Source organism: Scylla paramamosain, unplaced genomic scaffold (genome assembly GCF_035594125.1).
Source record: "Scylla paramamosain isolate STU-SP2022 unplaced genomic scaffold, ASM3559412v1 Contig88, whole genome shotgun sequence".
NCBI classification, from domain to species: Eukaryota; Metazoa; Arthropoda; class Malacostraca; order Decapoda; family Portunidae; genus Scylla; species Scylla paramamosain.
Window position 1 is genome coordinate 230,001 of NW_026973753.1, and position 15,000 is coordinate 245,000.

The following is a 15,000-nucleotide window of genomic DNA, read 5'->3' on the forward strand; positions in this document are numbered from 1 at the left end:
ATGAATGTCTTTGAGGAGACATAACCACTCTGGAGCTCCCTGCCTGCTTCTGTCACGCCACACTCCCCATGAATGAATGTCTTTGAGGAGATATGTTTCAAGACACATCCTCCAATTCTGGATTATATTTTCAATAATTTTCTTAAGGGACTGGCACATGAATGGGCCTTTGTTTGTGCCTTTGTTGCTCTTCACCAGTGCCCCTCTAACAAAAAATAAATAAATAAATAAAATAAAATAAAATAAATAAATAAATAAAAATCTTGAACTACTTGATTATAAAAACACTTATGAACACTAACATTTATGTTCTCCAGACTGTAAGGAAACGGATGTGTTATTCGTGAAAGCGTATCAGACAACGTGTCCTTGGATACACTCAGATGATTTTTTGATTCCTTGGCAATGAAAACGCAAAAATTTTACATCTTATAAACTTTAAATCCTCTTGTGTTATCCAGGTTATAATGAAACACATGCCTTATTACTGCTAATATACAACACGTGTTACTGTCACACTACTTCACACAGACGATAAAAAAAAAATAAAATAAATAAATAAATAAATAAAAAAGTAAAATCCTCTATCTTATGAAGTTTAACTTCTGGTGTGTCATCCAGTTTATAATGAAGCAGAAGCATCATTACTGTCAACATACAAGCACACGTGTCACTACCTTCACACAGATGATAAAATAAAAACAAACATAAACATCGTAAAATCCAACATCCTACAAACTCTAAACCCTCTTATGGCATCACATTATCATTAAACCTCCACGGTGTTGCTGGAAACGTACACAAACACGCGTCCTTCACCGCCCTCTCTTTTGTACCTCGGTCGCTTCTCGCCTAGGAGGTTCGATAAAGACTCCTCTCTTAGCGCTGGTCGCCTCATGGTCAGCCAGGAATGAACACTCGCGCACCACAACTTATGGAATCAATCTACATAAGGAATACTACTTTCCTTTTTCCTTTGCATCGTCTCAGCTTCAATACATTCCCACGTGGGAATAAAGGGAAGGTAAATAATGGTTGCAATGTTGCTGTGGATTCTGTTGCAGTTCCGTGAATTTGTTCAGCTGCATCCAGTGTGCCTTGCCGGAGGTTTTATTTATTTATTCTTTTTATGTATTTTTGTTCTTCTCTTCCTTCTCTTCCTAATTATATTTTTTTTTTTCTCCATCATGCGCTACTCTGCCATTCTGTGACCTTCTCTTCATATGTTTTTATCTCTTCTCATATAATATTTCTGCTAATTGTTAGAGGTTTCTTTACTTTTTTACATATTTTTCCTTCTCTTTCTCCTACTTATTCTTTTCTTCTTCCCACACTATACCTTTATACTTTTAACTTCTCTTCCTACTCTTTTCTTTCTTCCTCATGTAACACTTCTGCTAACAACACACCACGGTCTAACTTATTCCACATAACTACCCAAATACGTTCTCCTCTATCCCAATTAATTATCTAGCCATTGTTTCTTTCGTTCCACTTAATTCACAAGTAACTGTCCAAAATATTAAAGAGCCATGTTCTCCTTTTTCCCATCTAATCAACTGACCACCCTCCTGTATCCCATCTAACTACCCACTCACTGTCTCTTCTATCCTAACTAACTACTTTCTCTTATGTTCCATGTAACGAGGTAATGTCTCCTTTGTCTCACCTTTTTAACAGGCATTTTTTTTTTTAATTAGGTACCTAGTATTTCTCCTCTCTTCCACTTCAATGGATGTCTTTCCTATCCCACCTAATTTACTAGCTGTACTCTCCTCCACCCAGCTAGTCTCCTCTGTTCACTCTACTTAACCACACTCAATAGTTAGCCAGTCTCTTTCACCCGACTACTCGTAAACAAACAGGCCACTGTCTGCTCTCTCCCACCTAATCCAATCTTTCACCATCAAATTAACCACCTTGCCAACAATCAAGATACCGCCCTCCCTATTGTTTCCAGCCCAGCAGCATTAATGACGGTAATCCCTGCCCTCTCTAGTTATCGGTCTTTTTGTCACCATTCCCAGTTTTATGAAGGGCGAGGCGCGTGGCGATGGGCGAAGCTTCCGACCATCAGGGATTAAATTCAAGGGGTGAGTATTGGCTAAACTGTGACCTGGGAGACTTGATTATCTCCACTGTGTGTTGTGTGTTGTGGGTTTTTGATGTAGTGTAGTGAAGAGAGTTGTTGTTTGTTGGGGTTTGTATTAGTGTTACTGGGGTATTGGTGGTAGTGGTGGGTAGTAGTAGTAGTAGTAGTAGTAGTAGTAGTAGTAGTAGTAGTAGTAGTAGTAGTAGTAGTAGTAGTAGAAGTAGCAGTAGTAATAACACTGATGTATGTTTCATGTATTTTTTTTCACTGTAGAATGAATAAATTATTTTTATTGTGTGTGTGTGTGTGTGTGTGTGTGTGTGTGTGTGGGGGGGGGTATGAGGCAGTCTCTCTCTCTCTCTCTCTCTCTCTCTCTCTCTCTCTCTCTCTCTCTCTCTCTCTCTCTCTCTCTCTCTCTCTCTCTCTCTCTCTCTAACACACACACACACACACACAGGAATATGAGGAAGAAAACATAAGAATCACAGTCAGCCAATCAGTCTCCCTTAAAAACAAGCTGTAAACACAAACAAGACATAAACACCTGCAGCTAATACAAAAACGTACCTCAGGCGAACCAATTAAAGAAAAAGAAAAAAACACAAAGAATCACACATACTAAAAGGCACAAATTGCTTCCATCACAACCAATAGACGCTCGTCACGGTTTGAAAAGATGCTTTCCTTAGAAACATATTCCCTTCTCTCTACATCCTCTTTCACTCACCTCCCTCTCTCTCTCTCTCTCTCTCTCTCTCTCTCTCTCTCTCTCTCTCTCTCTCTCTCTCTCTCTCTCTCTCTCTCTCTCTCTCTCCCCCATTATTGGAATCTCCTGTACAAATAACTAGACATATATTTACGTAAGAAATTATCCCAAGAAGCGGTGTCAAATTGTAGACCTTCCGGACAGAACACTAATATGAGAAAACTTCCCCCGTGAACAGCAGTGTTTGGAATGCCAGCGAAAGGTGACTGTAGCGATAAAAAGGTTTAATGCAATTGTACAAATAAAGTTCTGTAGCAAAGAAAGGACAATATTAACTTCCTATTCTCTATTCCCTGTGTCCATGGAAGCAATGCTTCACAGTGTTCTGAATGGAGACGTAGGTGGTGAAGGCAACACAGCTCAGGAAATGACAGCTTTATTCCTGACTAGTAATTTCGTAGGAATGACAATACTAACTACCTCTTCTCTCTTTCCTGTGTCCATGGAAGTAATTTTTAACAGTGTTCTGGATGAAGATGTGATTGGTAAAGGCAACACAGGTCAGGAAATGACAGCTTTATTCCTGACTAGTAATTTCTTAATGGCTTCCTCAGAGGATTACAGAAGAAGAGCATAAATAAAAGTCTTTCTTCTCATGCCTTGTTCCCTTCACCTCCTGCCTCCTGTTTGTCACAGTGTCCTTCCTCACTAGTGTTCTCAACATCAACAATGACTGACTGTACCTATGAAAAGTTGTTGAAAGAGTAAGTTATCTAACACACGTACTGGATGTTGGTTGTGTAGGAGAAGGCGGCATGTTGGTAAGGCAAGAGATATTATGTGCACTGACTCACACACTGGGACTTGAGATTGTCATGCAAACTAAAATATCACAGTAAAAAAAAAAAAAGGCTAAACAGAGTGGAAGAGAAGTAGGGAAAAGAACCTAAGTAAAGAAGAAAAATATATAAGATAAAAAAAATAAATAAATACTGACGGAGAAAAGAGAGGGCACGCGCGCGCGCGCGAGAGAGAGAGAGAGAGAGAGAGAGAGAGAGAGAGAGAGAGAGAGAGAGAGAGAGAGAGAGAGAGAGGAGAGGAGAGGAGAGGAGAGGAGAGGAGAGTAAAGAGAAGAAAAGTGTAAATAGAAGAAGAAAGTAAAGAGAAAAGAGTAAAGAGAAGAAAAGAAAAGAGAAGAAAAGAGACGAGGAGAGGAGAGGAGAGGAGAAGTTCTTTCCTCTCCTCTCCTTTCATTAGGAGCTGTATCTTGACTGGGCAGGCCTGAAATGAGGGAGGAGAGAGTAAGTGGGAAGAGACGAGAGCAGCGGAACAGAAAAGGAAGAAGAAACTCTAATGAGAGAAAGGGATGACTTTACTTGTACAACTGCCGTTAACCTAAAAAATAAAGTGCGCCTCATTCCCTCTTCGTCAGGACCACGTTGCCATGCACAGTGCACATCCAAACTTGCTTCTGTTGATTGACAAGTTAGGGGTTGGCGGAGTGAACGTGCGCGTGACGTGTTTCTCTCCATCACATTTTCCTCTCCTGCTGCCACTGTTTGCTGTCTCGCTAATAATTCTGTCTTCCCCTCGACCCTCTTCCTTCTACAAGTGTTCTCTTCAGACTTTAAACAGCTTCCTTCGTCTCTCTCTCTCTCTCTCTCTCTCTCTCTCTCTCTCTCTCTCTCTCTCTCTCTCTCTCTCTCTCTCTCTCTCTCATATTAGTTAATCAGTCAGCCAATCATTCATTCAGTCAGTCAGTCAGTCAGTCAGTCAGCCAGCCAGCCAGCCACTCAACCAGTCAACAGGTAAATTAACAAGTTGAAAGGGACAAAAAGTAATCGAGTTTTTGTAATGAATTCCACTCATTGAAGAAATAAAAGTTGAAAAAGTTGCTTCCTTTCGTATCTAGAAACAAGAGATTGCATTAGAGATGAAAGGAAGACACGTGTAGAGAGAGAGAGAGAGAGAGAGAGAGAGAGAGAGAGAGAGAGAGAGAGAGAGAGAGAGAGAGAGAGGTGGCAGGTAAGGTTACGTTGGGTAAGGTCAGGTAAGGTCAGGTCAGGTCAGGTTAGTTTAGGTCAAGTCAGGTTAGATTAGGAAATGTAAAGTCAGGTAAGGGTTGGATATAAAAGAATAGGATATAATATGATAGGTTAGGTTAGGTTAGGTTAGGTTAGGTTAGGTTAGGTTAGGTTAGGTAGGTTAATAAAGGTAAGGTTAGGCAAGGTTAGGTTAGGTTAGGTTATGTTACGTAAGGTAGGTTTAATAAAGGCAAGGCAAGGCAAGGCAAGGCAAGGCAAGGCAAGGTAAGGTAAAAGTAAAGTAATGTAAAGTTAGATTAGAATAGATTAGGTTAAGGCAGGCTTCAGCTGGGTCGCTAGATTTATTTACTCGAGAGCTCGTTTTCTTCCAGCCTGAATGATTGAAGTGGCTCCGCTTGCCTTCGTCTGGCTTCGCTTTGCTTGGTGCTGTGTGTGTGTGTGGCAGGCCAGCCTGCCTGCCCGACCTGCCTCTCCCTGCAGTAAATTCTAGACTGGCCTGCCCTCTGCCTGCCTGCCTGCCTGCCTACCCCAATCTGACCTTCTTCTTTCATGTAAGAGAACGTTGGTGCAGTTCGGGTGCATGAAGGGTGTTGGACTTAGCCGAAATTTAGCCTTAAAAGTTGGTATCCCAGGCTAACACCCCCCTTGTCCCGACGGCCCAGTTCTGCGCATGCGCACTAAAGTCTTATGACGTCACTGTGTTGCCAGGCAACGGAGACGCTTCTTTGATTGTCACTCTTTACGATCTTGAGTTCTTCCTTTTGATAATTATGGCTCTGAGACCGCTGGCTGAACTTAGAAAGCTGTCACAGCATCAACTGAACACAATTCGTAAGGAAGATTTGATACAGAGTATACTGTCAGCACCAGAATCTGATGATGCAAACCTGGCAGTAGTGACACAGTTGACAGCACTGATCGCCGAAGTTGCAGACATAAAAAAGGCTCTCAAATCTCCAGATAGCCCCATTAATCGGCAAGTACGAGAATTACAAGACCAAGTGACTAAGCAGCAGGAGGTCATTGCAAGACAGCAGAGATTCCTAGAGGATATAGACCGGAAAGCAAGGGAATGCAACCTTGTATTACTCGGCATTCCTGAAGATCAGGAAAGTCTGGAAGGCGCTACTACTGATGGTGCAAAAATCCAGAAAGTGTGGACAGCGATTGGCTCGTCAGTGGGCGTAAGGACTTCACGACGTCTGGGACGAGCGGGAGGGCGGCGCCGACCCGTTCTGGTCACAGTGGCTTCTCGAGAGGACCGTGACGCCGTGCTGGAACGAGCAAAACACCTGAAAGACGCCGGTGAGACATTCAAGCGGATTTTTGTAAAGAAAGATACGCATCCAGCAGTAAGGGAAGAGTGGAAGCGATTAAAAGACGCAGAGAAAACAGAGAAAGAAAAACCCGAGAATGCTGGTTGTAACATCTACATCAATTACAAGGAACGTCAATTGTATAGAGACAGAGAAGTGATCGACAGATTTAGCTTGATGTCTTTTTAGAAAGACCACAGCGACAAGGTGAGAAATATGTCAAAATTATGGCATGGAATATTAATGCAGTAAAAACTAAGTTGGAAAAATCACATGTGCAGACACTCCTGTTGGATTATGATATTATCAGCTTAAGTGAGACGAAAACACCACTGAATGTAAACTTGCCTGGATATGTAACTTTTAGACGTGTGAACAGTGTTTCTTCCCATCGAGGAGGAGTGGTTGTCATGGTGAAGAATTACTTAGCAAATCACGTAACTAGCATTGATTATAGTACTAATGATCAGATATGGCTGAAGCTCCGATGTGTTCCTTATGTAATTTTTGGCTTTTGTTATATTCCGCCATATGATTCTGAGTATTTTACACAGCAGTCGTTTGCAGCCATTCAAGAGAGGGTCAGTGATAGTGACTGTCAGTACTTACTAATGGGAGATCTGAACTGTAAGTTTGGTAAATATGTTCGTGAGCTACCCGCCTTAAGTGAAATGCCGAATGCTCACTCCTACGAGTACCCTGTTGTTTCGGACTGTGTGAACAACCCTAACGAGAATGCGTACGTGTTATCCTCAATATGTATAGACAACAAGTTACTGGTTGTAAATAATCTAAAAACACCAACTAACTATTTCAAAAGTGGGAAAACATATCGCAAAGGTGAAAATTGGATTTCGGAACTCGATGTTTGCTTGGTGTCATGTGAAGCTATCAGTAACGTTAAGTCCTTTCGTGTACATAATGTGGAAAGCTTGCCATCGGATCATGCTCCAATCAGCATAGATGTTAAAGTTCCACCTATTAGTATAGACTGTTTGTACAAGAGAGCTTGTTATCTTGGTGGTCATGCGTCACTAATCAGTAGTGAGGAGCGTGATCCACTGGTGCGCAGACCCGTAAAGTTTTCTCACGTTAGTCATGATACATTTCTTGTAAATGTGAATAGTCTTGATGTATCTAATTATGAAAATGTAATTGATGTAAACAACTTTGCCCAAAATATTTCTGATGTCTTGTATGAGTGTGCGAGAAGCAGCCGTGTAGTGAGGGATGAGGGTCGAGTCAGTACTCAGAGTGACAGCAGCCTGGCCCGCTGGGACAGGCTGCTTCTAGACAGGGATGATAGAAGAGTGTGGCAGGCCATTAATTGGAAAGGTTGTTTGCAGGAGGATACCCGTACAGGTGTCAGGCCTACTGATGAAGAATTTAAGAATTTCTATGAAGAATTAATGGGTGCTGCCAGAAATAATATCACTGAAGAATACAGGGACTCGTCGGTTTCGATTCCTGTTTTAGATGATCCGATCACCCTTGGCGAGGTCAGTACTCAGGTTAATAACATTAAAGCGGACAAAGCTTGTGGTCCGGACGGTATTGCACCTGGAGTTTTGAAGTTGTTACCTCTTCACTGGCTAATGCTCATCGTATCACTGTTTAATATGGTTTTTACTACAGCACAGTATCCTGTATCTTGGACTAGGGCTAAAGTTTTCACCATACACAAAAAAGGTGACCAGAGAGACGCAAGAAACTATAGAGGCATTAGTATAATAAACAGCATTTCCAAATTATTTGATATGGTGTTGTGTTCGAGGTTAGAACGTTGGTTCACGCCGTATCGGGAACAAGCGGGGGCACAAAGAGGACGCGGTTGTCTAGAGCACGTTGTGACGTTGCGTATTTTAACTGATTTAGCCAGAAAGAAGAAAAAGAAATTATTTGTTACTTTTATTGATTTTAGCCAAGCATACGATTTGGTGCCAAGGCATATTTTAATACGAATTTTGAAACGTTTAGGTTGTGGAGTGGTGATGTTGGGTGTTATTGGAGCCATGTATAGTGTGACCGAGAGTGTCATTGGTACCGCAGTTTTCGCTACCACCCTGGGAGTTCGCCAAGGCTCTCCAACATCCTGCCTACTTTTTGTAATTTATGTTAATGATTTGATTAAATTAGTGAAAGAAAACTGTGAGGATGACAGCTTTTTAAAATGGTTACACGTCCTGATACTCATGGATGACACCGTGCTGCTGTCAACATCGCGTGATAGAATGATTAGGAAGCTTTCGCTCACGAAACGATTTTGTGAGGAGTACGGAATGAAGGTGAACGCATCTAAGACGAAATTCTTTGTGATACACGGCACTCCAGAGGACAACGAGTCTCTACATATTGACGGGTTAGTGGTTGAACGGTGCACCCGCTATATATATCTGGGCTCCCCTTTCACAGCTGATGGATCGGTCTCAGCATCAGTCAGGGCTCATGCCGATTCTAAGATGGGTCACGTTATGAAATTTATTTCATTTTTAAAAAAGAATAATGATATTCCTTTTCAAATAAAAAAACGCGTTTTTGATGCTTGTTTAATGTCCGCTATTCTATACGGCTGTGAGTCCTGGCTGAATGCGGATCTAAGGCCAGTTATAAAACTCTACAATTGGTCACTTAAATGCTTACTAGACGTGAGACTTACAACGTGTAATGATGTTTGCTACCTGGAGACTGGTTATCCACCTCTACAGGCATTAGTTAGGAGCAGGCAGAGACACTTCTTTTCTAAGATGTGGAAGGAGAGACAGAGAATGCAGGATGACCCACTTGCACTGTCCTTAAAGATTTCCATGAATCATGATTACCAGACTCGAGCTTATATAGACAACTTGTTACATGTTGTACACGATGACATAGAAGAGGGAGTCAGGGAGTTAAAAGTTGGTATCTTACACTCAACTTCATCAAAGCGTATAACGTATAAAGAAATCAACCCCGACCTTTCTGTTCACTCAGTATATAAAGGAAAGACACATGTAAATGAACACCATCGAGCTGCGTTCACGAGGTTCCGTGTGTCCGCCCATTCCCTCGCAGTAGAGGTGGGAAGGTGGAACAGAAGGGGTCGGGGAAGATTGCCATTAGAAGAAAGACTTTGTCCATGTGGTGAAATACAAACAGAACCACATGTAACACAACACTGCATCCTCACCGAACATCTGAGAGAAATGTATAACTTTGCTAATATTCAAGACCTATTCTCAGATAAATATGATAATAATGAAAGATGTTGTATAATATATAAAATTTTGGATGTATTTAAGACCTAATATAGTTCGTTGTTGTTGTTTTGTAAGAAATATTGATAGTTGCTTTTATCATTATTGTTTTTAGTTCGTTGTATAATATATAAATTTCATGATGTGTTTATAACCCTTTTATAGTATGTTGATTTTCTGAGGAAATGTTGGTAGTTTGTTTTGATTACCATTGTTTTGAGTTCTTTTTTAGCTATTACTTTTTTATGTTCAATTTGTGTCTTTTATTGAAGGATGTCTTTATTGCACGCGTTTGTAATAGTGTCTTTTGATATTGCCTATGGTCTCTTTCTTATATATTCTTCTAAATAATCCTTTTAAGTTTTGTTTGTTATTGTAAATTTTTTTTTTTTTTTTTTTTATCGTGTTAGTTGTATTAGATTTCATCTTTAATATTGTTTAAGATTTGAGATCAGTGTACGTTTTACAGTTTTATCTACATTAGTTTAATGCTTCTGTTTTAGTTTTTAGTTCTAATTTTAGTTTTCTTTTACTATCAGTTATTTTTATGGACTACAGTGGTTGTGAATTGTCTTAAAAATTAATATTTATTAATCAGATTTCTATTTGTACATTGTTGCTGTGGTCAATAAACATATAATAATAAAATAATAATGTGTGTGTGTGTGTGTGTGTGCGCGCGCGCTAGGCGATCGAAAGTGTGGTTAGGTTAGATTGTTCCCCTCTCCATGTTGAGCGATCGAATGAGTGAGTGAGTGAGTGAGTGAGTAATTAGGTTAGGGTTCATGTTTAGTGAAGGGACTTTTTTTTTTTTTAATGCATAATAAATAAATAACAATAAATAATAACACACACACACACACACACACACACACACACACCAGAACACAAGAAAATAATGCAACCTCTAAAAAGCTATCAGATTAAAAACTTACGACAATTTAGCTATATATATATATATATATATATATATATATATATATATATATATATATATATATATATATATATATATATATATATATATATATATACTCGTATATATATATATATATAAGAGCAGTGGTTGTTAGGACATGAAAAACTTCAAACGCCCAGTGATTAATAAAACGAACTTCATCTGAACAAATCGTCAAAAGTGGCTTGAAAACATCCGTAGCATCACTGAACTAACGATAATACCAACATGGAAAACCTCAATTCCTAAGAAATAAGCAAAGATTGTGATGGGCAGGGAAAGAAAGGGAAAGATTATGAGTAATCTGAGACGCTGTAGCCTAGTGGTTCCACTGTGCGCAGATAAAACAACAAACAACAACAACAACAACAACATCAACTAAACACTTGCACCAAACAGTGACACTATTAAAATGAACATGAACAAGGAGACCAATTTAAATGTTGAGGCCAAGAGAAGGTTGACAAGTGGTGATTGGAGACGCTGCATCCTGTTTCCTACTAGTTTCTCAATGCACAAATAATAAACAACGACTGAACAGATACGCAGAACACAGGGTGATCAGAAACACTGCAGCTTATTACCTTCCTTACTTCCTCTATGCGCAAGTAACAAGCAAGTAATGACTGAACAAATACGCAAAACATGGGTTGACCAAACACACTGCAGGCTGCTAACCTTTCAGTTCCTCTATGCACAAATAATAAATAAACAAAACACATGTACACAAAATAGTGACCAGTACATTACCAACATCGACAAGAAGACACGGGGAAGAGCAGGGAGGGAATATGACGCCTTCAAGGTGACTGACAGGCGATTCCAACACCCCGCGGCTCTCCACGGCACAGTCTACACCGCCGCCTCGCAGTTCTCATGACCACTGCACACAGTAATGTTACGGAGGCACAATTACCGGGGAAACTAACACACGGGTCGTCACCTTTACGTCACCACGAGATAATGGAGAGGCGACCAAAACTGAATGAGTATCTCAGTTCGTTCAGAAGTTTACAGCACACGGTATTGACACGGAAGCACAAGTACTAAGGAAACTAGTACGCGGCCCGCTGTCTTGACGTAACCACGCGGCAGTGGCGAGGCGAGCAGGACTAAGGCGGCTGAGAGTTACAGATTCAGTATCTCAGTTCGGAGGTTCATTGTTTCGAGTATTCTTCACGCAGCTGAGCCAAATGTCCACGGTCTCACAGTGCGGGAAATATCTATAGCATTCTTTAGTGTGCAGGAGAATAAATGAATCAAGGATCAGATGTAATTATAAGGTCTCCAGGGGACGTACTTATATTCAATGGCCTTTATTTTCACGTGACACTAACCCGCGCTGACTCGAGTCTTACACTGAACCGTTACATTGCCAGATTCGCCACGGAACATAAATCCAAGACGTGTGTGTGTGTGTGTGTGTGAGAGAGAGAGAGAGAGAGAGAGAGAGAGAGACTACCTATTCTAGCAATCTCTCCTGGTGGCCAATAAGGGTAACACATGGAAGCTACACCCCGCTATCCCTTTCCACCTCACCTCACACCACCACTTTCTCTCTCCCTTCCTGTTCCATCCCCTCCACCCACCTCTACCCACCTGCCCCTCATACTCCCTGCCAACTAACTACGCACCAAGAATTCACTGATACGCATATGTACTGTGTGTGTGTGTGTGTGTGTGTGTGTGTGTGTGTGTGTGTAGTCAGTCACTACTGATAGCGAAGTGTGGTATATCATTTATCGAGTACAAAAGCCATGAAAAGTGCTAATGAGAGAGAGAGAGAGAGAGAGAGAGAGAGAGAGAGAGAGAGAGAGAGAGAGAGAGAGAGAGAGAGAGAGAGAGAGAGAGAGAGAGAGCGAGCATGATTTCTATTCGTATGATTTTTCTTTGTCTTTTATTTATTTATCTATTTCTATTTATCTATTTATTTATTCTTTGGCTAGGTATACACTAAGTGCCAACATCACCATTGCGATTTGTGGCGTTGTGTTTCATTGTCATCATAATCATCATCATAATTCTCATCATTATCCTTAACTTTCTATTCCTCTTCCTCCTCCTCTTCCTCCTCGTTCTCCTTTTCCTCCTCTTCATCATCATTATCATCTTCTTCTCCTCTTCCGCCTCTTCCGCCTCCTCATCATTAAAAATTTGTTCCTCTTTCTCCTCCTCCTCCTCCTCCTCCTCCTCTCTCTCTCATCTCCTCCTCCTCACCATCATCATCACCATCATCATAATCTCCATCTTTCTCATCACAATCACCACAACCTCCTCCTCCTCCTCCTCATCATCATCACCACCACAAACACCACCACCACCATCATAATCTATTTCCGGTAATACTGCAGTACAAATGTCTCCCAAACATCCTACACGCATCATCATTTCTGTCTATTCCAGGTCACCCAAGCAACACTTCTCTCTTCTCTCCAACTCTAATGATTCTGTCAGCACTGCCTTGTTTTACCATCCTTCCGTTGACATTCTGCTTTCCTAACTGTCTGTATCACTGGCTCCGCGCTTACTGTGCCCTGCATATGTCAACTTACTTCTTCAATGCACTATCACCATCAAGAAGCGGGGTCGGGATTCGCTTAAATGGACATGCCGTGACTCTCTATATATGACGAGGACAGACGAGACCACGAGCAAATATACCGGGTCAGTTTTAGTCTCTTCGTAAGCTATTCAAACGAAACACTCCTCTTATTTGTTCCGGAGCTTACCAACTTAGGAAGCGTTTTTGGTTGATAGCTTACGAAAAGACTGTGGAATTGACCCTTTTGCCTTACCAGTTCTGTTTTCGGTACTCTCCCAAACGACAAGCAGTGTGCAAAGTTGATTGTGTAACCTGACGACGGCTAAAGCACTTTTGTTGGTTAGCTAGCAAGAGGAAAAAGGGTGACTCTGGAACTGGCCTGTCAGCAATAAGGCGGTAGTTTGAAGGGTTAGACTGGATGGGGACGATAGGTGGAAATAGGTAGGTGTGTTTCGTACAGGGACTGCCACGTGCAGACCTGATGGCTTCTTACAACTTTTCTTATTTTCTTAAGTTCTCATGTTCTTTTAAGGAGGAGGAGGAGTGGTCAGACTTTCTCGCCTTCCACCTCCCTGGAATGCGTCTTCTGAGTGTTTCTAACCCTTTCACTGCTATTTGACACATCTTTTAATCACTAACCACTCCGAGACCTATTTTCTTGTAAATATCAAAATGTATTCCTTTCTATGCCTTGTGTTTCCTGTAGATGGTGATGGGGGGAACGTACGTTGTTTTAGTGTTGTGAATTGTTGCATACCGCAGTGGAAGGGCAGCAGGGTGTTGCGTCATGGCCTTCCCACTTCCCAGTCTTCTTATCTTGACTGGTGCGAGGTCGTCACGGTGGCCTGTGCTTTTACTGACGGCGTGGCGTATTTCTTCACTCATTACATGGTCTACCTAATAAATAGTCACGATTTATGTTTATTACACCGGTGCGAACAAGACAAAAATTTTACGTTACACAGTTTTGATAAAGAATAATTCAAGTAGGTGGGAAATATTAAGGAATTTTTTATTACACCAATGAAAATAAATAGAAAAATCGGTAAGTACGTCTTTTTTTCTTAAGAATAACATATTTTAGTCTATTTTTTTTAAATATATTTTAATCTTCCTTTCTGACACTACCTATTTTTTTTCTTTCCAGAAAATAATCCCTCAATTTTTTTTACTCCTTAGGGCTTCAACTGAACGATTCCAAATAATTTCCTAGTAATATATATTTTTATGTGTGTGTGTGTGTGTGTGTGTGTGTGTGTGTGTGTGTGTGTGTGTGTGTGTAAGTAAGTAAGTAAGTAATGTTTATTGCTTTATAATATTAATACAAGAATTAATATAACATTTGCCTTTTCTAGCGAAGTGTGTTGAGCCGCAGCTCGTGCAGACTTGCTTGAGTTGAGCCATTGTCACACAGAGAGCAGTCACGCTTTGATGTGAATGATCGTTTTCAAAGATATACATCATCACACACAAAAAAACATATAAATTAACGTTAATTATATGCGTACACATACATACACATATTCACACACACACACACACACACACACACACACACACATAGTCACATACATATACTTACATATACACTTAGGCATACATACATACATATATACATACATACATACATACATACATACATACATACACACATACATACATATATACATATACATGAGTAATATAACTGGAACATTTGTGGGAAACAATAATAATTTCAACAAAATAATAATAGCATAATAACTTACAGAATTATACTTCTATTTAGATATAACACATTAGTAATAGTAATTAGTGACATTATCTACAGCAATAAATGAAGAAAAAGACTGAGTTACAATTATTGATATTATATATTTTGTAAATTTAATAGATTTTTTACTTATTTATATATATATATAGTTTTCCTTCTTTCATTTTTTTTTTTTTTTGTATCCAGAGATAAGGTGTTAAATGTTCTTGAAACAAAACTAATAACATTTTTTTCTAGATAAATCACTTCAGAATGTTGGGCAAACTAAATCTATATTAATACTTCTAGTATGCTGAGTACTTTCTATGAACTTAAAAGCAGTGTTTTGTCCTATTCTTTTGTAAATCATTAGTAA

At 40.1% G+C, this 15,000-nt stretch overlaps 1 protein-coding gene across 1 annotated transcript in view; it reads right to left on the minus strand.

Moving 5' to 3' along the window:
- LOC135098857 (uncharacterized) overlaps positions 1-11,584 on the minus strand; it is a 79,804-nt gene extending 68,220 nt beyond the window's left edge. The window contains exon 1 of the mRNA XM_064001256.1: positions 11,101-11,584. The gene's annotated coding sequence lies outside the window, so the exon portion shown is untranslated. The remainder of the gene's footprint in view (positions 1-11,100) is intronic.
- Positions 11,585-15,000: the final 3,416 nt, after the last annotated feature.